Source organism: Callionymus lyra, chromosome 1 (genome assembly GCF_982586985.1).
Source record: "Callionymus lyra chromosome 1, fCalLyr1.hap1.1, whole genome shotgun sequence".
Lineage (NCBI taxonomy): Eukaryota > Metazoa > Chordata > Actinopteri > Syngnathiformes > Callionymidae > Callionymus > Callionymus lyra.
The window spans coordinates 53,632,714-53,659,433 of record NC_141818.1 but is presented as its reverse complement, the minus strand read 5'-3'; the positions used below and the strand labels follow the sequence as shown (position 1 = coordinate 53,659,433).

The window sequence follows — 26,720 nt, the reverse complement described above, 5'->3', positions numbered from 1 at the left end:
CACACTAAGATTAATTCTCGTCCGTTAACTAGTAAAGAAAACTCTCCTCCACCTGAGGGTCAAACATCTCAGTCTCCTTGGATGTTGCCACAGGAATGAACTCAAATCACAGTCCGTGAGCATCTAGACTTCAATATCCTGGACCCGGCGAAGCAGCACATGATCCCTGCACAAGTCTTCAAAATGAGTCCATTAACCGGTCGGCCTCAGGGACCAGGACGCCTGCATTAGTGATCCTGCATTTGTCAAGGTCGCTGACACATCCCGTCGATGAGGTCCAGAGTGGAAATGAAAAGCTTATTCCGCACTTTTTTCACTTTATATATTGTACATGAAGTATATTTAAAAGCAGGTGTGTGTGACCGTCGGCTCTAAGAGTCGCAAACCTCTGGACATAATGTCGTGAAAATTAGCATTTAGACTATTTTCGTCTCGCTGAAGGTTTTACAGAGAGAGAGAAGTTTGATCGGGTGAAGGGAACAACGCGAGGGCAGAGGAACCTCTTTATAATTTCAATGAAATTCGTACCGTATTTAAAACAGCTAAAATTTAAAAAATGATTTATATAACCAATGTACAACCATTCGATCTCGGAATCAAAGTATTTTTGAATCTGATTCTGATATTTACTAAGTCAAGTGAACTAAAAACTTATTTTTGGCTACAAATGTCTTAGAAAAAGTGTCATTTAAAGCCGTTTTGAGCTTAAAAACAAACAATTTTAGACGTTTCCGACCGACAGTCCGTGAGGCATCTGATACGGAGTCGCACAGAAAGAGAAAATACACAATTTTAATTATGTTGTATTGATTGTTACTGGAAAAAAGTTTTCATTTTCAAAGTCATGTTTGCATTTGAGTCTCAATGCAGCTCTGGGTAGTTTTGTGTACCTTCATATTTTTGTACTACAATAACTAGTGATGACACATCAACTTCAAACTAGTTGAATGACTCGTATTCTGAACCAGAACCTCCTGCAACAACAACAAACTAACAAACACAAATATGTACATTTTTTAACCAGCACTTTGTAAATATTTGTACACGTGTTTTGTATTTTTTCATATCTAATATTGCCCAATTGAACCTAAGATAAATCCTAATTGAGTGGTAATTATGAGATATTTAAGTCACTTCTTCATGTAATTATGAAGTATTTAAGTCACTTCTTCATGTAATTATCAGGTATTTTAGTCACTTCTTCATGTAATTATGAGGTATTTAAGTCACTTCTTCATGTAATTATGAAGTATTTAAGTCACTTCTTCATGTAATTATCAGGTATTTTAGTCACTCCTTCATGTAATAATCAGGTATTTTAGTCACTTCTTCATGTAATTATCAGGTATTTTAGTCACTTCTTCATGTAATTATCAGGTATTTAAGTCACTTCTTCATGTAATTATGAAGTATTTAAGTCACTTCTTCATGTAATTATCAGGTATTTAAGTCACTTCTTCATGTAATTATGAAGTATTTAAGTCACTTCTTCATGTAATTATCAGGTATTTTAGTCACTTCTTCATGTAATTATCAGGTTATTTAAGTCACTTCTTCATGTAATTATGAAGTATTTAAGTCACTTCTTCATGTAATTATCAGGTATTTTAGTCACTTCTTCATGTAATTATCAGGTATTTAAGTCACTTCTTCATGTAATTATGAGGTATTTAAGTCACTTCTTCATATAATTATGAGGTATTTAAGTCACTTCTTCATGTAATTATGAGGTATTTAAGTCACTTCTTCATGTAATTATCAGGTATTTAAGTCACTTCTTCATGTAATTATGAAGTATTTAAGTCACTTCTTCATGTAATTATCAGGTATTTAAGTCACTTCTTCATGTAATTATGAGGTATTTAAGTCACTTCTTCATGTAATTATCCGGTAATTTAGTCACTTCTTCATGTAATTATGAAGTATTTAAGTCACTTCCTTATGTAATTATCAGGTATTTAAGTCACTTCTTCATGTAATTATCAGGTATTTTAGTCACTTCTTCATGTAATTATGAGGTATTTAAGTCACTTCTTCATGTAATTATGAAGTATTTAAGTCACTTCTTCATGTAATTATCAGGTATTTTAGTCACTCCTTCATGTAATAATCAGGTATTTTAGTCACTTCTTCATGTAATTATCAGGTATTTTAGTCACTTCTTCATGTAATTATCAGGTATTTAAGTCACTTCTTCATGTAATTATGAAGTATTTAAGTCACTTCTTCATGTAATTATCAGGTATTTAAGTCACTTCTTCATGTAATTATGAAGTATTTAAGTCACTTCTTCATGTAATTATCAGGTATTTTAGTCACTTCTTCATGTAATTATCAGGTTATTTAAGTCACTTCTTCATGTAATTATGAAGTATTTAAGTCACTTCTTCATGTAATTATCAGGTATTTTAGTCACTTCTTCATGTAATTATGAGGTATTTAAGTCACTTCTTCATGTAATTATGAAGTATTTAAGTCACTTCTTCATGTAATTATCAGGTATTTTAGTCACTCCTTCATGTAATAATCAGGTATTTTAGTCACTTCTTCATGTAATTATCAGGTATTTTAGTCACTTCTTCATGTAATTATCAGGTATTTAAGTCACTTCTTCATGTAATTATGAAGTATTTAAGTCACTTCTTCATGTAATTATCAGGTATTTAAGTCACTTCTTCATGTAATTATGAAGTATTTAAGTCACTTCTTCATGTAATTATCAGGTATTTTAGTCACTTCTTCATGTAATTATCAGGTTATTTAAGTCACTTCTTCATGTAATTATGAAGTATTTAAGTCACTTCTTCATGTAATTATCAGGTATTTTAGTCACTTCTTCATGTAATTATCAGGTATTTAAGTCACTTCTTCATGTAATTATGAGGTATTTAAGTCACTTCTTCATATAATTATGAGGTATTTAAGTCACTTCTTCATGTAATTATGAGGTATTTAAGTCACTTCTTCATGTAATTATCAGGTATTTAAGTCACTTCTTCATGTAATTATGAAGTATTTAAGTCACTTCTTCATGTAATTATCAGGTATTTAAGTCACTTCTTCATGTAATTATGAGGTATTTAAGTCACTTCTTCATGTAATTATCCGGTAATTTAGTCACTTCTTCATGTAATTATGAAGTATTTAAGTCACTTCCTTATGTAATTATCAGGTATTTAAGTCACTTCTTCATGTAATTATCAGGTATTTTAGTCACTTCTTCATGTAATTATGAGGTATTTAAGTCACTTCTTCATGTAATTATGAAGTATTTAAGTCACTTCTTCATGTAATTATCAGGTATTTTAGTCACTCCTTCATGTAATAATCAGGTATTTTAGTCACTTCTTCATGTAATTATCAGGTATTTTAGTCACTTCTTCATGTAATTATCAGGTATTTAAGTCACTTCTTCATGTAATTATGAAGTATTTAAGTCACTTCTTCATGTAATTATCAGGTATTTAAGTCACTTCTTCATGTAATTATGAAGTATTTAAGTCACTTCTTCATGTAATTATCAGGTATTTTAGTCACTTCTTCATGTAATTATCAGGTTATTTAAGTCACTTCTTCATGTAATTATGAAGTATTTAAGTCACTTCTTCATGTAATTATCAGGTATTTTAGTCACTTCTTCATGTAATTATCAGGTATTTAAGTCACTTCTTCATGTAATTATGAGGTATTTAAGTCACTTCTTCATATAATTATGAGGTATTTAAGTCACTTCTTCATGTAATTATGAGGTATTTAAGTCACTTCTTCATGTAATTATCAGGTATTTAAGTCACTTCTTCATGTAATTATGAAGTATTTAAGTCACTTCTTCATGTAATTATCAGGTATTTAAGTCACTTCTTCATGTAATTATGAGGTATTTAAGTCACTTCTTCATGTAATTATCCGGTAATTTAGTCACTTCTTCATGTAATTATGAAGTATTTAAGTCACTTCCTTATGTAATTATCAGGTATTTAAGTCACTTCTTCATGTAATTATCAGGTATTTTAGTCACTTCTTCATGTAATTATGAGGTATTTAAGTCACTTCTTCATGTAATTATGAAGTATTTAAGTCACTTCTTCATGTAATTATCAGGTATTTTAGTCACTTCTTCATGTAATTATCAGGTATTTTAGTCACTTCTTCATGTAATTATCAGGTATTTAAGTCACTTCTTCATGTAATTATCAGGTATTTTAGTCACTTCTTCATGTAATTATCAGGTATTTAAGTCACTTCTTCATGTAATTATCAGGTATTTTAGTCACTTCTTCATGTAATTATCAGGTATTTAAGTCACTTCTTCATGTAATTATCAGGTATTTAAGTCACTTCTTCATGTAATTATGAAGTATTTAAGTCACTTCTTCATGTAATTATCAGGTATTTAAGTCACTTCTTCATGTAATTATGAGGTATTTAAGTCACTTCTTCATGTAATTATCAGGTATTTTAGTCACTTCTTCATGTAATTATCAGGTATTTTAGTCACTTCTTCATGTAATTATGAGGTATTTAAGTCACTTCTTCATGTAATTATGAGGTATTTAAGTCACTTCTTCATGTAATTATCAGGTATTTTAGTCACTTCTTCATGTAATTATCAGGTATTTTAGTCACTTCTTCATGTAATTATGAGGTATTTAAGTCACTTCTTCATGTAATTATGAGGTATTTAAGTCACTTCTTCATGTAATTATCAGGTATTTTAGTCACTTCTTCATGTAATTATCAGGTATTTTAGTCACTTCTTCATGTAATTATCAGGTATTTTAGTCACTTCTTCATATAATTATGAGGTATTTAAGTCACTTCTTCATGTAATTATGAGGTATTTAAGTCACTTCTTCATGTAATTATGAGGTATTTAAGTCACTTCTTCATGTAATTATGAGGTATTTAAGTCACTTCTTCATGTAATTATGAGGTATTTAAGTCACTTCTTCATGTAATTATCAGGTATTTTAGTCACTTCTTCATGTAATTATAAGGTATTTTAGTCACTTCTTCATGTAATTATGAGGTATTTAAGTCACTTCCTTATGTAATTATGAGGTATTTAAGTCACTTCTTCATGTAATTATCAGGTATTTAAGTCACTTCTTCATGTAATTATGAGGTACTTTAGTCACTTCCTTATGTAATTATGAGGTATTTAAGTCACTTCTTCATGTAATTATCAGGTATTTTAGTCACTTCTTCATGTAATTATCAGGTATTTTAGTCACTTCTTCATATAATTATGAAGTATTTAAGTCACTTCCTTATGTAATTATGAGGTATTTAAGTCACTTCTTCATGTAATTATCAGGTATTTAAGTCACTTCTTCATGTAATTATGAGGTATTTTAGTCACTTCCTTATGTAATTATGAGGTATTTAAGTCACTTCTTCATGTAATTATGAAGTATTTAAGTCACTTCTTCATGTAATTATGAGGTATTTAAGTCACTTCTTCATGTAATTATCAGGTATTTAAGTCACTTCCTTATGTAATTATGAAGTATTTAAGTCACTTCTAAATCCTAATCCTTCGCTGATAATAATAAAAATTCTGTTTCTGATAAGAATGATTGACAGAAGTCCTTCATTCTACTTCAGCAACTCTACGACCCATAATGCATCTGAACTTTTGTGGCTGATTTGGTTTTCAAATGGTTTATTTTAAGCCAACAAGCTCTTGTATGTATTTATAAATGAATTAATTTGCTTGTAATGCATGTTTTATAAAGAGTCACTTGGTAAACATATTAAATCGTCTCAACCATCATTTAAAAAAAAGTAAAAGTTGAAAATGATTTGACATTTCAAAGAAGCGAAAACAAAACAAACACAAGAGAACACAGATGGTGATCAAATCCAACATAAGCATGAAATCCCTCGAACAAACAGATGCTGCTTCGGGTCGACTCGGGCGTCTGTGTCGAACTCTAACCTCCTTAACCCGTTCTCCGTCTGTCCCTTCGCCGTTAACTTTCTTCCTTTCTTTCCAGTTTTTTCTCCGGCCACGACCGGGAACGTTCTCCTCCTCGGCGGGTTCGCCGTCTGTCGACGTTACATCCAGGAGCCGTAAAAAAGCGATAATCGATAGGATTATTAATGGTTCCCTGACGGCCGGGAGCCAGAGGCACATTTGTAAAAGTCTTGGAAGATAAATGTTTGTTTCCTAAAACTGGAGAGAAATCACCTTCTTTTCGTTCACATCCCGTTTGATGGATTCTTAGTATTTTCCTTTTTTTCCCCTGATATCCCATGATGAAGACTTTTCCTGATAGATTATCAGTTCCAATTGTATGTTTTTCTCTTAAATGTGTGGATTTAAAGGTTGTTTTTAATGACAATAGCCTCTCTTTATTTTATTTGTCTTTATAGTTTGTGTGTTTGCAACTTTCTAAATGTATTTCAATGTTTCTTTTTAACATAAGTCAGAACATTTGTTGAAATTGACTTGATTTTCTTGTTAAATAATCTCATTTACGTGTTTTTCTAGTTTTTACATTTATTTGGTGAGAAACTATTTTGGTTTTCAACCTATTGTCTTTATATCTTATTGTAGAAATTAAATTAATGATAAAGTTTGGTTTAAAAGATAAAAATATTGGGATACTTTCATCGTCCACTATTGAGATCTCTTTGCAAAGGTTCTTGTAACTAAACATCTTCCATGTCGTCTCCACGTTGCTCCTCTGAGAGCGAAGTGTGCCGACAGACTCGATCATGTTGAATGACTCCATTAGCGCTGATGACATTAAGTCCATTCAGTTCTGGTCCGCCAGTGGCTCAGTGACCCGAGTCCTGCCGACCAGAACAGGAACCGGTGAGAGAGAGAGAAGCCTCGGGTCGAAGCCGGGATGATTAATTGAGGAAGTGATGACGAAGCAGCTTCTAGTTCATCAAGTTTTAATTATAGGAGAAGAATGAACCTCAGTATAGTCAATGAGAAAGATATATTTCTATCCATCCATCAATCTGTCCATCCATCAATCTGTCCATCCATCCATCCATCCATCCATCCATCCATCCATCCATCCATCCATCCATCCATCCATCCATCCATCCATCCATCCATCCATCCATCCATCCATCCATCCATCCATCCATCCATCCATCCATCCATCCATCCATCCATCCGCCCATCCATCCAATAAAGTATCCATCCATCCATCCATCCATCCATCCATCCGCCCATCCATCCAATAAAGTATCCATCCATCCATCCATCCATCCATCCATCCACCCATTCATCCATGCATCCAATAAAGTATCCATCCATCCATCCATCCATCCATCCATCCATTCATCTATCCATCCATCCATCCACCCACCCATTCATCCATCCATCCACCCATTCATCCCTGCATCCAATAAAGTATCCATCCATCCATCCATCCATTCATCTATCCATCCATCCATCCATCCACCCATTCATCCATCCATCCACCCATTCATCCATCCATCCACCCATTCATCCCTGCATCCAATAAAGTATCCATCCATCCATCCATCCATCCATCCATCCATCCACCCATTCATCCATGCATCCAATAAAGTATCCATCCATCCATCCATCCATTAATCTATCCATCCATCCATCCATCCACCCATTCATCCATCCATCCACCCATTCATCCATCCATCCACCCATTCATCCCTGCATCCAATAAAGTATCCATCCATCCATCCATCCATCCATCCATCCATCCATCCATCCATCCATCCATCCATCCATCCATCCACCCATTCATCCATGCATCCAATAAAGTATCCATCCATCCATCCATCCATCCATCCATCCATCCATCCATTCATCTATCCATCCATCCATCCATCCACCCATTCATCCATCCATCCACCCATTCATCCCTGCATCCAATAAAGTATCCATCCATCCATCCATCCAATACACATATTATGTGGACAAATGCAAACACACACTGTGGTGATTCTTGTGTGAATCCAAGCACACAACAGCAAAAAAACATAATATTTGTATAGAAGTATTATAGAAATGAATAGCCCGACTTGTTCCTCTGAACAACAAGTTTAAAACTGAAGACCTCGGTACAAAATCAGTTCCCAAAGAAGCTTTAGACACAGATAATCAAATCAAAATACAACACGTCTATGACAGTCTTATCTTTCGGTGCCTCTTTGAGTTTGAACACACCTGAATCTAATCTATCAACTCCACTTCATGCTGCCGGAATATTGTTGGTGTCGTCTTGATTCTCAACTACTGCCTGAGAGTCTCCTGTGTCGAGGAAAACCTCACAGGAGATGAAAAACTCTATTCTGGGTCGAGAGCTCTTGAACGTTAGTTTATAAACTCCCAAAAATGGAAACTTTCCTTAAAATACAAGAAAACACGTGTTTGTTGTGAGATAAACACACCTGAATGTTTGTTTTGTTTCAAGGCAGCAATGGCTGCTTTTACCTCTAATGTTTTGAAGCAACCGTCGGTTCACAGCACGTCAGGAAAGAACATGAGAAGATTTGACTTAACAAGACATCGTTTGTCGAAGGCAAGACAGAGGTAGAGAGTCCAGTAAGAAGACAGAGGTAGAGAGTCCAGTAAGAAGACAGAGGTAAAGAGTCCAGTAAGAAGACAGAGGTAGAGAGTCCAGTAAGAAGACAGAGGTAGAGAGTCCAGTAAGAAGACAGAGGTAAAGAGTCCAGTAAGAAGACAGAGGTAGAGAGTCCAGTAAGAAGACAGAGGTAGAGAGTCCAGTAAGAAGACAGAGGTAGAGAGTCCAGTAAGAAGACAGAGGTAGAGAGTCCAGTAAGAAGACAGAGGTAGAGAGTCCAGTAAGAAGACAGAGGTAGAGAGTCCAGTAAGAAGACAGAGGTAGAGAGTCCAGTAAGAAGACAGAGGTAGAAAGTCCAGTAAGAAGACAGAGGTAGAGAGTCCAGTAAGAAGACAAAGGTAGAGAGTCCAGTAAGAAGACAGAGGTAGAGAGTCCAGTAAGAAGACAGAGGTAGAGAGTCCAGTAAGAAGACAGAGGTAGAGAGTCCAGTAAGAAGACAGAGGTAGAGAGTCCAGTAAGAAGACAGAGGTAGAAAGTCCAGTAAGAAGACAGAGGTAGAGAGTCCAGTAAGAAGACAGAGGTAGAGAGTCCAGTAAGAAGACAGAGGTAGAAAGTCCAGTAAGAAGACAGAGGTAGAGAGTCCAGTAAGAAGACAGAGGTAGAAAGTCCAGTAAGAAGACAGAGGTAGAGAGTCCAGTAAGAAGACAGAGGTAGAAAGTCCAGTAAGAAGACCGAGGTAGAAAGTCCAGTAAGAAGACAGAGGTAGAGAGTCCAGTAAGAAGACAGAGGTAGAGAGTCCAGTAAGAAAGACAGAGGTAGAAAGTCCAGTAAGAAGACAGAGGTAGAGAGTCCAGTAAGAAGACAAAGGTAGAGAGTCCAGTAAGAAGACAGAGGTAGAGAGTCCAGTAAGAAGACAAATGTAGAGAGTCCAGTAAGAAGACAGAGGTAGAGAGTCCAGTAAGAAGACAGAGGTAGAGAGTCCAGTAAGAAAGACAGAGGTAGAAAGTCCAGTAAGAAGACAGAGGTAGAAAGTCCAGTAAGAAGACAGAGGTAGAGAGTCAAGTAAGAAAGACAGAGGTAGAAAGTCCAGTAAGAAGACAAAGGTAGAAAGTCCAGTAAGAAGACAGAGGTAGAGAGTCCAGTAAGAAAGACAGAGGTAGAAAGTCCAGTAAGAAGACAGAGGTAGAGAGTCCAGTAAGAAGACAGAGGTAGAGAGTCCAGTAAGAAAGACAGAGGTAGAAAGTCCAGTAAGAAAGACAGAGGTAGAGAGTCCAGTAAGAAGACAGAGGTAGAAAGTCCAGTAAGAAAGACAGAGGTAGAGAGTCCAGTAAGAAGACAAAGGTAGAAAGTCCAGTAAGAAGACAGAGGTAGAAAGTCCAGTAAGAAGACAGAGGTAAAGAGTCCAGTAAGAAGACAGAGGTAAAGAGTCCAGTAAGAAGACAGAGGTAGAAAGTCCAGTAAGAAGACAGAGGTAGAAAGTCCAGTAAGAAGACAGAGGTAAAGAGTCCAGTAAGAAGACAGAGGTAGAAAGTCCAGTAAGAAGGTACTTTAAGTGTAACAAGAGGGTCATACATTAAAAGCGGGTAAGATCAGACAATAGTGAGATAAGGAAACTTCAACGATTGCAGGGGATTTTCTAAGGAAAACAAACCATTTTTATTAATAAAAAGACACAATTTTTCCTCGTAGTTGCAAAACTAAAGAAGACCAACAACTATTACACATTCAAACACGGTTGATCAGCCTTAAAGTATAAATACAAACCAGACATTTGTCTTTTAAACGTGTAAATGATTAAGAAAACCTTCTGTTATACATTCAAAGAGAGGTGATGATCACCCTTAGAGTATAAAAAAAACATGTTTTTTTTAATGTATTTGCCTTTTAAATATTTCTGTGACTCTTGGCTCTAGTATCGGGTCAATGTCGTCCGAACTTTTACTGTCAGAGAAAAAGGGAAAATCAAATTTATTTCAAATACCATGAGCTCAGCAACACTGAGAAATCTCTTGTTGTTTCATTTCATAACTTTAACCCTTGTGTCATCTCAGGGTCAAGGTGACCCGAGGGCCCAAGAACAAATGACTTCATGGTATCCCTTGTGTCATCTCCCTGACACAAGAAATACCACAAACACATTTTTATTTTATGGTCACCTTGACCCTGTATCGCACCCATTGGCTCCACCAAGAAAATGTGTAGACCAGGAAGTGAATAAACCAACAGATGCTCAGAAATGGATCCCATTAGAAAAGCTGACATGGATGTTACAAGTTTTAAACGTTTAAACAATTTCCTGGACAAAAAGAGCAAATACACAAAAGCAACCAGGAGGGACCATCAGAGAGAAAGCAATAGCAAAGACCATCTGGCATTTAAGGGAAATAAGACTTTCAAAAGAAAACCAATAAAGCAGATGGAGCACCAATGCTCCTCCCATGATGCAACACTAATAGACTCAGGGACTCGTTCATTCCTCGTGATATTAGATTGTTTCATTCTGAGTTTGGTGGCAGAAGTGAAAAGATGATTCTATCTTAATCTTTTTATTCTTTAATCAATGTTCTTTATCTTCAGACTTAGATTGTGTCATCTTGCACTTTGTTTTTATTGCACTTTGTTTCCATGAATCTAACATCTGTGTTGCTGTGAGCTGGAAAAACAATTTCACGAAGGAAAACCTCCAGAGGGATCAATAAAGTTGTATCTAACTATTAAACACAATCTGACATTAAAGACAAACAATCTTTGTGATGTTAAACTAAAAAATTCCTTTCAGACTTTTAGTTACAAGCTCATTTTTTTTAATTTACCTTTAACTGTTGGTGACAGGAAGTGTGAGTCCGATTGTGTTATTTTCAATCTTGGAGGCTTGATCTCTTATTAGAAGTTTTCTAGTCCTAGAAACTATCCATGCCTTATCTTTTATTATAGCGAGAATTCTGAGCCGCTCTAGTAGAAGAACTCACATTTCTCCTTCAAACTCTTCACTGGCTGCCAGTTTCTTTCAGGATCATTTTAAAATTCTGGTTCTTACTTTCAGATCTATTAATGGTCAGACCTTCCATCAGTGATCTGATCCAGCCTTACACCCCAGCTCGGGCTCTGAGGTCTGTGGATCAGAATCTACTGAGGGTTCCTGAACTTCTGGACCAGAGGAGAGAAATCCTTCCAGACTGTTGCTCCTAAGCTTTGGAACGATCTTCTCTCTCTTTGCGCTTGATGGATCTACTGACTCCTTTAAGAAACATCTGTGTTTGATGATCTACTGACTCCTTCAAGAAACATCTGTGTTTGATGATCTACTGACTCCTTCAAGAACCATCTGTGTTTGATGATCTACTGACTCCTTCAAGAAACATCTGTGTTTGATGATCTACTGACTCCTTCAAGAAACATCTGTGTTTGATGATCTACTGACTCCTTCAAGAAACATCTGTGTTTGATGATCTACTGACTCCTTCAAGAAACATCTGTGTTTGATGATCTACTGACTCCTTCAAGAAACATCTGTGTTTGATGATCTACTGACTCCTTCAAGAAACATCTGTGTTTGATGATCTACTGACTCCTTCAAGAAACATCTGTGTTTGATGATCTACTGACTCCTTCAAGAATCATCTGTGTTTGATGATCTACTGACTCCATCAAGAAACATCTGTGTTTGATGATCTACTGACTCCTTCAAGAAACATCTGTGTTTGATGATCTACTGACTCCTTCGAGAAACATCTGTGTTTGATGATCTACTGACTCCTTCAAGAAACATCTGTGTTTGATGATCTACTGACTCCTTCAAGAAACATCTGTGTTTGATGATCTACTGACTCCTTCAAGAAACATCTGTGTTTGATGATCTACTGACTCCTTCAAGAAACATCTGTGTTTGATGATCTACTGACTCCTTCAAGAAACATCTGTGTTTGATGATCTACTGACTCCTTCAAGAAACATCTGTGTTTGATGATCTACTGACTCCTTCAAAAACATCTGTGTTTGATGATCTACTGACTCCTTCAAGAAACATCTGTGTTTGATGATCTACTGACTCCTTCAAGAAACATCTCAAGACACTTTTATTTAAGCTTTTCCTTGATTCTCTGAGACTTTTGTGTTATTCTCAGTTTTATCTTGCCCTTTAAAGTATATACTTTATTGAATATTGTTTTGATTGTTTAAGCGCTTTGTGACCCTGGTCTAGAAAAGCGCTATATAAATAAAAATTACTTACTTACTATCTATCTATTATAACAATGTTGTTTTTACAGGATCTCATCACGAACATTCAATTCCTGTGATCTTGGGCATCAATCCGGCGCTCCACACTAAAGGACTCTTAGTGTCAGATTTGGCCCCAAGTGTTTAGCTCAGGGGTCTCTAAAAACCTGTCCTTAAAGGTGGTGCAGGTTTTTCTTCCAACCAATCAAGACCAGCCCCTTTAAGCCAATCAGGAGTCAGTTGATTGTCAGTCTGGTGTTGCTTGTTTCAGATTTAATTGAATTGGTTAAACTGTACATGCTTGATGTGTTGGATGTTTGGAAACCTGGTTTAGATGATCATCTACGCCAGCATAGGTGACCTCTCTGTCTGAGATCATACCACGAATAGTGTTATTGACGGATCCACATCTTGCTGAAGAAAAAAAGACTTCTTGGAAAGCGTGCGTCATTAACAACAAAAGTGCTGCTGAGGATGTTTTCGTCTCGCGACGCTCACACACACACCGACTCCTTCACACACTCCTGCTCCTTCACACACACCGACTCCTTCACACACTCCTGCTCCGAGCGAACACTGTCTCCAGCTGTTCCGGGACCACGTGGAGCTTCACTCGCTCTCTTGAAGAGTCGTTAGGTGACACAGATACGTGGAATTATACCGACCCAGATGCTAATTCATGAGTTGATAAAAAATGCAGAGGAAGAGGAAAGTGAGAGAAGAACGGAGGCGGAGAGATAAAGGTGACCATGCATACTTAAGCAATCCTGACCTTTCCTCGGAGACTTTCTCTCCGTCCTTTTCCCAGCCTCAGCCTGGAGCGTCTTTTTGAGGAAATCTCTCGCCAAAATAAATCCACGTGTCGACCTGTGTTTGGCTTTTTTTTCTCGCCGTCTGACAACGGACAAGGGTTGTGTTTAGCAGGCGAGCGGAGGAATCCGAGGCGGCTTCCATGATGAGCCCTGACTCACAGCAGCTGCTCTGGCCTCTGGACCCGACAAGCATCAGCTCAATGGACCTGAAGAGCACTTAACCCTCCTCATTAATCACTTTCCTTCATGTGGACCTGAGAAGAAAACACACGCGTCCAGTCCTGTGTCATCGTTATCTTGTTTACCTTCCGCAAACCGTTGTGATCGTCACGCGGGAACCAAGACGCTCCGTCCACTTTCCCTCTTTCATAGTTCACCGCTTTGACTCGATACATCAGTTCAAACATAAAATGAATACACAGTTTTCACGGTAAACAAGGATGTTTCAAAGGAAAGTGGTGCGATTCAGATCAAAAGGCTCACTTTATGCTTGATAAAAAAAAAGATTTTTCAGGATCGAAATGCATCAAGTGTCCAGGTCTGCTGGCGTCTCCTTCTATTGTCCTTCACCGGCTGTTTATCACACATGGACTTGCTTTTGTTTTAGTGTTGACAGGATCAGGATCTCTTGCACCAAAAATCCAATAAGAAATAAACCAAATCATTGCTAATTACATCCTTAATTCTCTATATTTAGTTTGATAATTCCCTACACGGTTATATAACTGGATTCATTGGTTGCCTAAGTAACTTTTTTTTTTTTTATAAATCAAAAAATCTTGTTTTTGCAGTGCAAAATATAAACACCAGGTATATTGATATTATTTTCATGTAAATGACCTGAAACTTTTCAATAGTTTTGGTCAAACCTGGATATATTTACACCTTCATGAAGAAATATGTGTTACTTGTGTTTTAGTGTCACCAGGATCAGGTTATCTGAAGCTTTTTACCCAAGAAATCCAATAAGAAATAAACCAAATCATTGCAAATGACATCCTTAATTCTCTATATTAAATTTGGAAATTCCCTACATGGTTATATAACTGGATATATTGGTCGCTGAACTAACTTTTTAAAATTAAAACATCTTCTTATTGCATTGCAAAATATAAACACTAAGAAATTAATAACTGTTTTAATGTAAATTACTTTAAACTTTTCAATAATTTTGAAAAATCTGGATATATTTACCGCTTCATGAAGAAATATGTGTTGCTTGTGTTTTAGTGTTACCAGGATCAGGTTCTCTGAAGCTTTTCGCCCCAAAAATCCAATAAGAAATAAAAAAAATCATTGCAAATTATATCCTTAATTCTCTATATTCGCTGAAGTAACTTATTTTTAAAACCGAAACGTCTTCTTTTTAAATCGCAAAATATAAACGCACAAGAAAATAATTCCCATTCGCATGTAAATGTATTGAAACCTTTAAATTCCTTTGGCCAAACCTGGATATATTTACACCTTTTTAAAGAAATAATCGACTTCACTGATGCAAATGTTCAACAGTGTAGGTGGAAACACATTCAAGAGCTTAACGACCATATTTGAGATTGAAACGACTATAATGAGGAATCATTTGCATCTGTTAACACTAAACGTTAAAAGCGTCAAAACAGATTATATTGAGGAGATTATTTTTTTTAAATTGGCTTTAGAAAACAGGATTAAATATTTAAGGGAGATTGAGGACAATAACACGTTTCAGAGCGTAAGTGTATCACAAGTGGGCGTGTGATGTTTATCTCGTCACTTGTCGAGTTTGTTGAATTCATTGAACTCTTTTCACAGAGGTCGATGGATGTCTCTGGTCTTTCTCACAGTTGACACATGAGAGACAAAATAGACGCCAGACTCATCTAAAGACTATTTCTTAAGCACTCAAGTCGCACCAGTCAATATGTCCTTCAACCTCAACCACCTTTTTCCTTCACCGCCCACACACACGATTTATAATTTTAATCCAAACCTTAACGCTGTCATTATGTGTTGCTTTATTTTGACGGCATCGGTTTAAAAGCAACACAGTTTTCAATATTTTCAAGCGTTTTTGACAAGGTAAGGACTATAAGATTACGTTAATAGGCGAAGATATATTTTAGGTTTTTATTTTATTTGACATATTTACCACAACAAACAAGACATAACTGGAATTCCTGCACCGTTTTCCTTTTGTGTCTTCATGAAATGGATAAGAGGGAGACGTTGTTTGTTGGTGTTGGTCTCAGTCGCCCCAAAACACTCGGTTAAAAAGTAAGTAAAGTTAAAAAACATGGTCAGGATGAGGGACTAACTGCATCCTGGGAGAGGAAGATTCAACATTTGTGACTCAGAAGAGTTGGGTTTTCACGTTAGTTGCCCTTTAAATACGTAGCGGCATCGAAGATTTCAGACTCTTAGCATTCTAGTCCAACACAGTTTCCCCAAAATCGAAAGAAAGCAGTCGAGCGTCTTCTCACCTCCTGGAAAGGAAGGAGGTTTAAATTACCTTCAGCTCCTTCTGTGATCTTCACTCGAGGATCGCAATTTTCAGTCCAGGGGCTCGATCAGATAACAGCCACTGAAATATAAGCACTATTTCACACACACTTATTGTCAACAGCTCCTGCTCAGGTTCCTCCACTATCAGCCCGACAATCTGCCTGGAAACTCACACCTTCTGTCATTTGCTCCTGACCTTCTGTCTTATCAGCGCCGGCTTATCCCGGACATTCAGGACTCACCAGAAGAAGCTCCGGAAAATCTTTTATAAGAAAAACACCCGGGAGAACCGGCCGAGCCTTCGCTCTTTTCGACGAGGTATCAGTGCTTTTGATCCAGGTGAGTTGACGGGTCGACACCGACCCGCTGTGCTCACTCCGGAGCAAACCAGCCCATCTGTTCACGGCCAGCCCCCCCGTGGAGATCACCGCATTATTCAACAGGGTTTTATAGCTTCTGACTCTCAGCTGTCTTGACTGGTTATAAACCATCTTCTTAAATATGTGATGTGGTTTGGAGGGAAAAATATGGCATTTTACGAATGAATGTGTCTCCGACTCTTTGGATCCTCACATGGTTTTGTTCTCGCCAAAAATCCAAAGTCTAGTTGTTGGCAGTGGAAACCTACAAAACATGGGAAATTCAACCGAGACAAGACAGAGGCTCTTCTTCGCCAACGCCACGATGTGATTAACTCATTGTTGAATTTCTGGGATGTTTTTCTTTCTCCACTATAGTCTTACGTCATCTGTAAAGTTTCTTGAGATGACTTTGTTATGATAAGAAAGAATTAAATTGAATTGAAATTGAATTGAATTCTTTCCAATTTTCTTGGTTACTCTCTTCATTTTTCTGCGATACTGACTATGATGCTATCGATCCATACAAAGCAAACACTCAAACGACGATCAGGGCTGTGAGGTTTCCTGGTTTGTGATGAAAACCAGGGCTGTGACCCAAATCGCACACCTTTGCACTTACACTTAGTATTTTGAGTGCACAGGTGCGTCACAATTAGCAGTGTGCGGAAATGTAGTTCGGAATGAGCACTAGATTGGAACATCCAATGGCCAGAAAGTCAAGTGTGTATCGATGGACACTTTCCACCCTCAATGTCCTCCATCTTAATGACGTAGATGAAGCTAAACTGAAGCTAAACTGAAGCTAAACTGAAGCTAAACTGAAGCTAAACTGAAGCTAAACTGAAGCTAAACTGAAGCTAAACTGAAGCTACGTCACTGACGACGTGTCTTTGAAGCAGATACTACAGTATCTACTACTACTCGCACACGGTTCAGGACCAGAGGAGAGAAATCTTTCCAGACTGTTGCTCCTAAGCTTTGGAACGATCTTCTCTCTCTTTGCGCTTGATGATCTACTGACTCCTTTAAGAAACACCTTAAGACGTTTCTATTTGTTCAGGCTTTTCCTTAATTTTCTGGAACTCCTGTTGTGTTATCAGGTTTATCTTGATCTTTAAAGTATAAACTTTATTTAATATTGTTTTGATTGTTTAAGCGCTTTGTGACCCTGGTCTGGAAAAGCGCTATACAAATAAAAATTACTTACTTACTTACATGTCTACAGAAAACACCAATCTTACTACAAAACAACACAACAGCAGTAGTAACAACATGAAGAACAACTTAATAACTTGTATCAATTGGCGAAAAGTTCTGTCAAGTGTCAGTGATAGAGTTTCAACGACTGGTTACAATCAGTGTTAAATAGTAGTAGAAGAAGAAGCTGTCGAGTCATTTCCTGTTAGTGTGTAGCAGCAGAGTTTGTTTTGAGACAGAACTACACTGTTCAAATTTGCACACTGGCCAACTACGTGCACTGTCTTAACGTGTACTGTAAACCAGTGCACTCGGAGAAGTGTTCAAATGGATGGACGAACGGATATATGTAAGGTCAGAAAGATGGATGTATGGACAGATGGATTGATGGACAGATGGATGGACGGACAGATGAATGGATGGATGGATGATGGATGGATCTATAGATACTTATGTCATGATGATGGACATAAAACATGAGATTCTGAGTTTCCACGTAAGTTGATCTTTAAACTAAATCACACGAAACAAAATTCCTCCTCATCTTTGTCATAGTATTTTATTTCGTACTGAAAATAATATAATATGAATTAATGTTATATTAAAGTAAACGTTTCAAATGGTCAACTGTGAGTCAAAGATGATTGACAGATGGTTAATACCGGGGAGAAGTCCAGTGAGACCACGACGTTCTATGATGATTCCGGGGGAAGCATAACTTCATCTAAATCTAATCAGTTCTGATGACGACTCCATTACTCACATGTCAATCTGTCTTCATCGACTCGAGCCGGACGATTATTTTTTTACTTCCAGCCCAAGTTACGATGGAGAACAAGAAGTCGTCTGGTTGTGTCTCTGAAGGGAATCCTCGGGAAAAAAACACGAGAAGCGCAGACAGACAAGAAGTTCTGGTGATCCGCAAATAGTCCTGATCTGATCCAGGACTTCAAATGACTCCGGGGTGAATCCGCTGACTCATGTTGAACCTGCAGCATGTGGTTCTGACTCATGGACTCGCAGAACTTGACAGGAAGTAAGTCTGGATCAAAGGATCAGGTGAAGTTCATGAGTGAGTCGGCGAGAGACGGGATTGTGGTGCGAGAGGAACTGTTGACCGAGTTAAGAGAGGATTCTCAACAGATGAACGAACTGATGAACGAACTGATGAACGGACTGATGAACAAACTGATGAACAAACTGATGAACAAACTGATGAACAAACTGATGAACAAACTGATGAACAAACTGATGAAAGAACTGATGAACAAACTGATGAACAAACTGATTAACAAACTGATGAAAGAACTGATGAACGAACTGATCTCTCTGAACAATGTCTTTAAATGTGTGTCACGAGTCCCTGACTCCGGTGCAGAAGACGGGGCCATACGGAGTTCATCAGTTTGTTCATTAGTTCGTTCATCAGTCCGTTCATCAGTTCATTCATCAGTTTGTTCATCAGTTCTTTCATCAGTTTGTTCATCAGTTTGTTCATCAGTTTGTTCATCAGTTTGTTCATCAGTCCGTTCGTCAGTTCGTTCATCAGTCTGTTCATCAGTCCGTTCATCAGTTCGTTCATCAGTTTGTTCATCAGTTTGTTCATCAGTCCGTTCATCAGTTTGTTCATCAGTTCGTTCATCAGTCCGTTCATCAGTTCGTTCATCAGTTCGTTCATCTGTTGAGAATCCTCTCTTAACTCGGTCAACGGTTCCTCTCGCACCACAATCCCGTCTCTCGCCGACTCACTCTGGAGCTTCACCTGATCCTTTGATCCAGACTTGGATGTCAAGGATGACTTCCTGTCAAGTTCTGCGAGTCCATGAGTCAGAACCACATGCCGCAGGTTCAACATGAGTCAGCGGATTCACCCCGGAGTCATTTGAAGTCCTGGATCAGATCAGGACTATTTGCGGATCACCAGAACTTCTTGTCTGTCTGCGCTTCTCAAGTTTTTTTCCAGAGGATTCCCTTCAGAGACACAACCAGACGACTTCTTGTTCTCCATCGTAACTTGAACTGGAAGTAAAAAAAGAATCGTCCGGCTCGAGTCGATGAAGACAGATTGACATGTGAGTAATGGAGTCGTCATCAGAACTGATTAGATTTAGATGAAGTTATGCTTCCCCCGGAATCATCATAGAACGTCGTGGTCTCACTGGACTTCTCCCCGCTATTAACCATCTGTCAATCATCTTTGACACGCGTGACTCACAGTTGACCATTTGAAACGATGAAAGTATCTATAGATCCATCCATCCATCCATCTGTACATCTATCCATCTGTACATCCATCCATCCATCCATCCATCCATCCATCCATCCATCCATTCATCCGCCCATACATCCATGTTTCTGACCTTACCTTCATCCGTTCGTCCTTCCATCCATCCATCCATTCATCAATCCATCTGTCCATTCATTCTTCCATCCATCCATCCGACCATACATTCATCCGTACATCCATCCGTATATCCAACCATTCATCCATCCATCCATCCATCCATCCATCCATCCATCCATCCATCCATCCGACCATCCATCCATCCATCCATCCATCCATCTGTCCATCCATCCATCCATCCATCCATCCATCCATCCGTCCATCCATCCATCCATCTGTACATCCATCCATCCATCAATCCATCCATCCATCCATCCATCCATCCATCCATCCATCCATCCGACCATCCATCCATCCATCCATCCATCCATCCATCCATCCATCCATCCATCCATCCATCCATCTGTCCATCCATCCATCCATCCATCCTTCCATCCATCCATCCATCCATCTGTCCATCTGTCCATCCATCCATCCATCCATCTGTACATCCATCCATCCATCCATCTGTCCATCCATCCATCCATCCATCCATCCATCCATCCATCCATCCATCCATCCATCCATCCATCCTTCCATCCATCCATCCATCCATCTGTCCATCCATCCATCCATCCATCCATCTGTACATCCATCCATCCATCTGTCCATCCATCCATCCATCCATCCATCCATCCATCCATCCATCCATCCATCCATCCATCCATCCATCCATCCATCCATCCAATCTATCTAAGCAAATAAATAAGGGATATTTTCAGAGAGTTCATCTTTCTTTTCTTCTGTATACAATAAAATTCAGACCATATTAAATAGATATGAAGTAAAAAATATTTGAATAATTTCAGATTCTTTTTCGCCCTTTTTTCAAGACCAATGATCCACCTGAACTGTATCTCTTTGTTTTAAATTGTATTTCTTTCATGAATATTTGAATCTTTTCTATTTGAGCTTTTCAATCATTTTCTTCAGACCCTCACGAAAGCAAACATACTTTAATCTCTAAAGAAGTCTTGACGGACAAATCCACAACCTTCTGAAACCTTCAACAGACGAGTGATGCATCTTCCAGCTGTAGCTCCTCCTCGGAGGTGCAGTCAGTGTAACAACATGATGTTTACTTCACATCCACAAAGACAGCAGAGAAACCAGCGGATCACAAACGACTTCCTTCCACTCAATAAAGACAACAGAAAGATACGTGTAAGTAAAGATTCAACAATGACATCCCAGAAGAAACACCTTGAGCCAAAGTTAACGTGTGAAAACAGAAGCTTTTAAATATATTTAATCTAAGGAGCTCGAATCCAATCTAAGGTCATTAACGGAGCTTGATTTTTCACAGGTCGAGTCATTATTGAAATTGAGTCGATTATTTTTTTTTTTTCACTTTCAATTACATGACCATGAGTCTCGTGGGCTTGAGATGATCCTCCCGACATATTGAAGAGGGACAGGGTTGGGGGAGGAGGAAGTATTTCCCAGGGTACCTTTGGTGTTTCATTTACCTCGAGTAGAACGTGGCGGCAGAGACTCTTGAATGGTTAAGAGAATTTTGAATTTACATTTGGTCCCACGACAGTGAAATTAATGGAGTTCCATGAATATAATATTGTGTCTTCAGCGTATCATTACTTCATTGTTTTGACAGAACGCCCAGAGTATGGAATTCACGTTTAATCAAAGTTCGTTAAACGTTTATTGACACTTTTGTCTTTGAAAAAAACGTTCAATTTTTTATGAAATGTTTAACGAAACATCAATTTAATGAAGGTGAAGTTGTTTTGTGTGCCTGAAAACAATATAATACTATATATTTTATAAATATTCGTGTTTGGTATTCTTACCCAAAGAAAACCAATAGATTATCACATTAAATAATATATATATATATATATATATTATTATTATTTAATTCCAGTAACAGATGCATTTCATAAATCGTGTACATTTTTTTAAATTGAATTTATTGTAGCATCAGGTGCAAAAAAATAGTATTTATTTTTCAACAAGGTCCAAAGATGTTTATTGGAATAGTTACAAGTTCAAGGTTGTTTTTCGTTTACAAATTATAAAACAACATGTTTTTTAGGTGAAAATGTATGTAAAAAGTTAGTCTTATGGACTCAAGGCTCAAAGAAGGAAATTCACTTTTTATGAAGGCTCTTTTTTTTGTGTGCATAAAAAAATATAATATTTAAATATTTAAATATGCTTGTTTAGTTTTCTGTGATGCTTTACTCAAGGAAAACCAAGGGAAAATGTCTCTGAATATATAAATACTAAATATTTTACTTCCCAAAACAGATGGTTTTAATATATAGTGTTAATACTAACATTTTTTTAAACATTTAACACTAAAAATAGCTGTGATTCTTCAACAAGGTATATAAACATTATAACTTCTAGGGGCTTTTCTGTGCAATTTGTGAAAGAATAATTCTTATAACAATTTTAGATGTAGATAAAGAAAAAGTGTGTTTTTTTAGGTATAAAGTGAGTCTTTGTGTCTCATGGACTCAAAGCATCTTCTTGAAAATTCACTGATGCTTTTGTCATTAAGAAAACATACAATTTTAAATTGAAAATCAATTTCACGAAGGAGAATTTTATTTTGTATGCATGAAAAACCGTTATTAATATATATATTTAAATATGCTTGTTTAGTATTATGTGAAGCTTGACTGTTTAGAAATGACGTCTGAATAAAAAAGACTAATAGAGGCATTTAAATATATTTAAAATTCTAAAACATGTCTTTGTTAATAAGCACAAAAATTCGCTTGAATTCTTCGACACGCTCCAAAAAATGTATTTTATTATTTAGAAAAAGACGTTTCTATAGTAACAAATACATAAATAAACTTCTACCTAACATTCAAAAATAACAATTAGATTATTTTATGTTGATTTAAGAAACATTTCTTTTTTAATGGTATTTATTAACGTTTCAATGTATAAACTGGTTATTTTTTCTAATCAATAAATAAGAAGCACTGGAGTCAAAGCATCTGAGAGCAATTAAAATGAAGGCTATTGCGCATCTAATGAAGCTCATGGAACTGTTCTTGCACTTGTTGGTTCTCTGATGTTCTCCTGCTTAGACTCATGTTCTCCTGCTTAGACTCATGTTCTCCTGCACACACTCATGTTCTCCTGCTTAGACTCATGTTCTCCTGCACACACTTATGTTCTCCTGCACACACTCATGTTCTCCTGCACACACTCATGTTCTCCTGCTTAGACTCATGTTCTCCTGCACACACTTATGTTCTCCTGCACACACTCATGTTCTCCTGCACACACTCATGTTCTCCTGCTTAGACTCATGTTCTCCTGCACACACTTATGTTCTCCTGCTTAGACTCATGTTCTCCTGCACACACTCATGTTCTCCTGCTTAGACTCATGTTCTCCTGCACAGACTCATGTTCTCCTGCTTAGACTCATGTTCTACTGCACACACTCATGTTCTCCTGCTTAGACTCATGTTCTCCTGCACACACTCATGTTCTCCTGCACACACTCATGTTCTCCTGCTCACACTCATGTTCTCCTGCTTAGACTCATGTTCTCCTGCACACACTCATGTTCTCCTGCTTAGACTCATGTTCTCCTGCACAGACTCATGTTCTCCTGCTTAGACTCATGTTCTACTGCACACACTCATGTTCTCCTGCTTAGACTCATGTTCTCCTGCACACACTTATGTTCTCCTGCTTAGACTCATGTTCTCCTGCACACACTCATGTTCTCCTGCTTAGACTCATGTTCTCCTGCACAGACTCATGTTCTCCTGCTTAGACTCATGTTCTACTGCACACACTCATGTTCTCCTGCACACACTCATGTTCTCCTGCACACACTCATGTTCTCCTGCACACACTCATGTTCTCCTGCACACACTCATGTTCTCCTGCACACACTCATGTTCTCCTGCACACACTCATGTTCTCCTGCACACACTCATGTTCTCCTGCACACACTCATGTTCTCCTGCTCACACTCATGTTCTCCTGCACACACTCATGTTCTCCTGCTTAGACTCATGTTCTCCTGCTTAGACTCATGTTCTCCTGCACACACTCATGTTCTCCTGCTTAGACTCATGTTCTCCTGCACAGACTCATGTTCTCCTGCACACACTCATGTTCTCCTGCACACACTCATGTTCTCCTGCACACACTCATGTTCTCCTGCTTAGACTCATGTTCTCCTGCACACACTTATGTTCTCCTGCTTAGACTCATGTTCTCCTGCACACACTCATGTTCTCCTGCTTAGACTCATGTTCTCCTGCACACACTCATGTTCTCCTGCACACACTCATGTTCTCCTGCACACACTCATGTTCTCCTGCTTAGACTCATGTTCTCCTGCACACACTTATGTTCTCCTGCTTAGACTCATGTTCTCCTGCACACACTCATGTTCTCCTGCTTAGACTCATGTTCTCCTGCACACACTCATGTTCTCCTGCTTAGACTCATGTTCTCCTGCACACACTCATGTTCTCCTGCTTAGACTCATGTTCTCCTGCACACACTCATGTTCTCCTGCTTAGACTCATGTTCTCCTGCACACACTTATGTTCTCCTGCTTAGACTCATGTTCTCCTGCTTAGACTCATGTTCTCCTGCACACACTCATGTTCTCCTGCACACACTTATGTTCTCCTGCTTAGACTCATGTTCTCCTGCACACACTCATGTTCTCCTGCTTAGACTCATGTTCTCCTGCACACACTTATGTTCTCCTGCTTAGACTCATGTTCTCCTGCACACACTCATGTTCTCCTGCACACACTTATGTTCTCCTGCTTAGACTCATGTTCTCCTGCACACACTCATGTTCTCCTGCACACACTTATGTTCTCCTGCTTAGACTCATGTTCTCCTGCACACACTTATGTTCTCCTGCTTAGACTCATGTTCTCCTGCTTAGACTCATGTTCTCCTGCACACACTCATGTTCTCCTGCACACACTTATGTTCTCCTGCTTAGACTCATGTTCTCCTGCACACACTCATGTTCTCCTGCACACACTCATGTTCTCCTGCACACACTCATGTTCTCCTGCTTAGACTCATGTTCTCCTGCACACACTCATGTTCTCCTGCACACACTTATGTTCTCCTGCTTAGACTCATGTTCTCCTGCACTCACTCATGTTCTCCTGCTTAGACTCATGTTCTCCTGCTTAGACTCATGTTCTCCTGCACACACTCATGTTCTCCTGCTTAGACTCATGTTCTCCTGCACACACTCATGTTCTTCTTCACAGACTAATGTTCTCCTGCACACACTCATGTTCTCCTGCTCACACTCATGTTCTCCTGCTTAGACTCATGTTCTCCTGCACACACTCATGTTCTCCTGCACACACTCATGTTCTCCTGCTTAGACTCATGTTCTCCTGCACACACTCATGTTCTCCTGCTTAGACTCATGTTCTCCTGCACACACTCATGTTCTCCTGCACACACTCATGTTCTCCTGCTTAGACTCACGTTCTCCTGCACACACTCATGTTCTCCTGCTTAGACTCATGTTCTCCTGCACACACTCATGTTCTCCTGCACACACTCATGTTCTCCTGCTTGGACTAATGTTCTCCTGCTTAGACTCATGTTCTCCTGCACTCACTCATGTTCTCCTGCTTAGACTCATGTTCTCCTGCACTCACTCATGTTCTCCTGCTTAGACTCATGTTCTCCTGCTTAGACTCATGTTCTCCTGCTTAGACTCATGTTCTCCTGCACTCACTCATGTTCTCCTGCTTAGACTCATGTTCTCCTGCACACACTCATGTTCTCCTGCACAGACTCATGTTCTCCTGCACACACTCATGTTCTCCTGCTTAGACTCATGTTCTCCTGCACTCACTCATGTTCTCCTGCACACACTCATGTTCTCCTGCACAGACTCATGTTCTCCTGCACACACTCATGTTCTCCTGCTTAGACTCATGTTCTCCTGCACTCACTCATGTTCTCCTGCACACACTCATGTTCTCCTGCTTAGACTCATGTTCTCCTGCACACACTCATGTTCTCCTGCACTCACTCATGTTCTCCTGCTTAGACTCATGTTCTCCTGCACACACTCATGTTCTTCTGCACAGACTCATGTTCTCCTGCACTCACTCATGTTCTCCTGCACACACTCATGTTCTCCTGCTTAGACTCATGTTCTCCTGCACAGACTCATGTCCTCCTGCACACACTCATGTTCTCCTGCTTAGACTCATGTTCTCCTGCACACACTCATGTTCTCCTGCTTAGACTCATGTTCTCCTGCACAGACTCATGTTCTCCTGCTTAGACTCATGTTCTCCTGCACACACTCATGTTCTCCTGCACACACTCATGTTCTCCTGCTTAGACTCATGTTCTCCTGCACACACTCATGTTCTCCTGCTTAGACTCATGTTCTCCTGCTTAGACTCATGTTCTCCTGCACACACTCATGTTCTCCTGCTTAGACTCATGTTCTCCTGCACACACTCATGTTCTCCTGCTTAGACTCATGTTCTCCTGCACAGACTCATGTTCTCCTGCTTAGACTCATGTTCTCCTGCACTCACTCATGTTCTCCTGCTTAGACTCATGTTCTCCTGCACACACTCATGTTCTCCTGCTTAGACTCATGTTCTCCTGCACACACTCATGTTCTCCTGCTTAGACTCATGTTCTCCTGCACACACTCATGTTCTCCTGCACACACTCATGTTCTCCTGCTTAGACTCATGTTCTCCTGCACACACTCATGT

At 38.5% G+C, this 26,720-nt stretch overlaps 1 protein-coding gene across 1 annotated transcript in view; it reads right to left on the bottom strand.

The window, feature by feature from the left end:
• The window catches only part of npffr2a (neuropeptide FF receptor 2a), a 79,165-nt gene that overhangs the window by 51,628 nt on the left and 817 nt on the right, over positions 1-26,720 (bottom strand). The gene's annotated exons all lie outside the window — the stretch shown is intronic.